The sequence below is a fragment of the Engystomops pustulosus genome, chromosome 9, assembly GCF_040894005.1.
Source record: "Engystomops pustulosus chromosome 9, aEngPut4.maternal, whole genome shotgun sequence".
NCBI lineage: Eukaryota > Metazoa > Chordata > Amphibia > Anura > Leptodactylidae > Engystomops > Engystomops pustulosus.
This window is the reverse complement of record NC_092419.1, coordinates 16321523-16325324: the sequence shown is the minus strand read 5'-3', so window position 1 is coordinate 16325324 and position 3802 is coordinate 16321523. Positions and strand designations below refer to the sequence as shown.

The following is a 3802-nucleotide window of genomic DNA, read 5'->3' as shown; positions in this document are numbered from 1 at the left end:
CCCTCCGTCCTCCAGTAGTCAGAGCATCACGGGGCGATGCTGCCACCTACAGACCACAATTAACGAGGAGATGTAGTTATTGAATTCCACCTCTCATTCAAATGATGGGAGGAGAAACTGACTGACACCCTGCCTGCGCCACTGCCCGGGAGGTAAGCACTGACTACTCTCGAGTGACTGTGGATGAAATCTTCACTCTGCATCACAAGTGCCGGGTGTCCTGTGCGCTCCGGTCACTTGGGGGCGCTCAGCACCTGCGTGACTCCTCCAATCATTCCTTTCTTGCTTAGCAACAGTAGGAAAAGTTTTCCGAATCTCTCAGCCAATCATCGAGCGGCTTGTTGTTGAGCGCCGCTGGTCGACTTTCGCGCCGTTTCTACACTGTGTGAAGAGATGCTTTCTGTCAGGTGAGGGGCAGCGCGAGGCCAGCGGCCGACCAATCAGTGTGCAGAACGAGACCCGCGCTTTCAGTCAGAGATAAAAACGGCCAATCAGCGCGGAGCCGTTGAGGCTGTGCAGTTTTGTTGACTGTAGACACTGGTCACCATTGCCCTGACCAGACAGGTGGCTGATGACTGAGGAGACCTTTGTGTAGGTAGTAGACATGACTATTCCAGCTTCTCTCAGATGTCACTAACACCAATTTATTGTGCTCACTAACATGTCCTTAAAGGGAGTGTCCAGGTTTTGACATTACCTTTTCTTACAGATGTGAGTCATTCCGGAGGTAATAACTTGGAGGAGGGGGGGGGGGGGGGTATAACAGCGTCTATTAAAATTATGGAAAGGACACACATCAATTTACTTGAGTTTATTCATACATACATACATGTTTTTGATCCATTTTGGGGACCAAAGTCTGCAATTTGGTTAGTAAAATTCATGGATACACATCGATACCGTGGGATATATTTATCATACGCTGACATATGATGGAAGTCTGGCCCCGCTGGATACATTAAGAGGTTAAGGCCTCCTGATGTATCTGACTGTGCACAACCACGGGGCAGCAACGCCTCCTCCTGAACCTCTAGGACCCTTGGTGTGAAGTGGGCATAAAGGGGATAATAATCGTAATGACTGGTATCTCCTCGGGCATTGTGCTTATTTTAGGGCTTCTACACCAGTTTTCTGTAGTAGTAATAGTAGCCCTGATAAATGTTTTTTAACTGTGCACTGTTAATGATTTGTAGTCCTAAACTAGTTTTGTGATTTACTCGCTCATTGCTACGACATTTTCATTGCTTTGCTTGTATATAGTGAGACACGCATTCTGTATAACACTTCCTGTTCAGACTTATGCAACACTTTTTTTTAGTGATATAATCAGCTGCTTCTTGTGTTTTACAGAAACCAATATAACCAATGTCCGGTTATTTGAGAAAAAGTGTTGCAGGCAGTGATAGCACTGAACCTGCAGAATCACTGAACCAAAATATACATAAAGCACAGAAGAAAGAGAATGAATCAGCAAGAAGAGAAAGACTTGCTGAAAAGCAGTGTGATCCGTGTGAATTGCAACCCGATGTCCAAGCACCAATACACAGTCCACAAAATATTCAGCTTTTAGACGTTTTCTCAGTATCACCTATTAGCAAACTGTATAACTCACATGTGTCATCAGTGTTTGATGAGAGTCAGCAGGTCTCAGTTGGTAGAAGTTATACGGGTTCCAATGATCATAATTTAGTGAGTGAATTACATCTGAAAGGCATATCTTTGGATGCGGATACCATATCCATATCTTCAAATGAATCTGATTGGGATATTCGGGAAGTAGGTGAACAGATCTCTGACAATATAGACACAAAAAAGGATGAGAGCAAAGACAAATATCTTAACAATTTCTTCAATACGCTATTGACAGAAAAAGGTGATCCACCGGATGAGCCCAAACTACCTACCTCTGAGGAGGCATAAAAACTACTGCAAAAGCTGAAAGCGTACAGTTACATTCAGTAGAAGCAGCATTATCCCAATTTAATAAGACAAGAGAAGGATTAAATGGGGCACAGACACTAAGCACCTTAAGAGGGCTTGAGAACAGAGCAAGGAAAAATTTGAGTCAGTCAAAACTAGACATATTACCAATGATCCAGACAAGATCTACTGCATATCCAGAAAAGATCGGGATAACAAATGTTGTTCAGAGAAGGTCTACTTGTTGTGTATTAGATAATCAATCAAAGCATGAAAATATAGGAAGTGAGCAGTCCATGAAAGTTTTCTGCTGTGCACGTGATTGGTTAACTTATATTTATGGAACCCAACTGATCTGCTCGAGTACCTATGCAGCAGGTTCCTCTACTTCAGTAAGCCAGCCTGCTCTAGGACCAAGACCCCACAAAGATGATGACTGCTCAATAAAAAAGGTTGGTAATATTACTGCCAATATTGTCCAAACAGAGACTACATCACCTCTAGAGCTGAAGGCAGGAGATCAGCTTCGGCTACCTTTTAAAAAAAGATGCAGATCAAATGAGAACTTTGAGGAGAGATGCGGGGCACAAACATACACATTGAGAGAAAGCTCTGAAGTAGGAAAAGGGGAATCACAGGTGAAGTTTTCAGAAGAGAGGAAAAGCCATTCAAAAGAAAAAGACACCCTTTTAAATTCAGTCTTTGATTTGAAGAGTTCAGAAACCTTTGATAAGTCTAGGGAACTCTTTGGGGAGAATCAAAAGAAAGCAAAGCATTCTGATAATCGGCTGCACAGTAGAAAAGATAAAAGGGAAAGCATACTAGTGACTTCAGATAGCGCACAGACATCCTCAAATAAATTTGATTCGGATATTATGGAAGCAGATGCAATGATCTTTGAAAATGTTCCAAAATCACTTTCAAAACCGCATATTTCTGAAGACAAACCGCCAGCATTAGTAATGTCCAAATTACAAAGCGGGAAAAGTCGTAGTGATTGCAATGTCAGTAAAGTAGACCAGGATGAGAACATACTCAACAATGACCATTACAAGCTCAACCCAGTAATAAATGGAGAAACAAGGAAAGAAGAGAATGTAACACAAGCCTATGGAGCCTTGAGTCTTGAGAGAGACAGCATGAAGAGTCCAATTCAGTTTCAACCAAACAAATTGATGACAAACAGTAGACATGCAGGACCAGAATCTTCTGGTAAGATTTGCCACTTCATATTCAAAGTCAGGGATCTCACACATGATGACTGTCAAGTTACCACATCCTTTGAAGAAGTAGTAAGAAGTACTTATATAGAAGAAAATACATCACACAGTGTAAACAAGAATAATAAAAATGACGATGCACTTCTAAATAAATCCAGAGAAAATGGATGTGTATACGGAAACGGTATATCCTTAGCTTGTGAAGAAGTCGTTTCCGAAGTAAGAGAAGAACCTTCATCAACCTCTGGTGTTGAGGAAATCTCCGGAGAATTAACACCTTCTTCAGAAATCAATAACGAACAACACAGACAAAATTTGACCCTTGGTGACCTAGAACTTCAGAATTGGAAAGATCAACTCTCTGAAATAATAGCTGAGTACCCATCGGGCATGCTTAATACAAGTCAGTCAGAAGATAAAGAAATTGCTGTTGTTAATCAGAAAGATTCTAGTGAGGAAGTTATTGACCTATGTCTTGAAAACTATGAGGATCTGTTAAAGCCTTCGTATGATGAGTACAAAATCTTGCTCTGCAATGATGGAAGAGATTATAGAAACCACAGTGAAATGCCATCATCAGATAATCTGACCAATGACACTACAGCAGAAAACAAACAAAACAATACTAGCAGAACAGAATTTTGTTGTTTTCTAAGTTGGTC

General features: G+C 41.3%; 1 long non-coding RNA gene across 1 annotated transcript; it reads left to right on the top strand.

Moving 5' to 3' along the window:
* Positions 1 to 304: 304 nt before the first annotated feature.
* LOC140076990 (uncharacterized) lies at positions 305 to 1558 on the top strand. The gene is made up of 2 exons (XR_011849684.1): positions 305 to 595; positions 1351 to 1558. It is a non-coding gene; the product is annotated as an uncharacterized lncRNA (long non-coding RNA).
* Positions 1559 to 3802: the final 2244 nt, after the last annotated feature.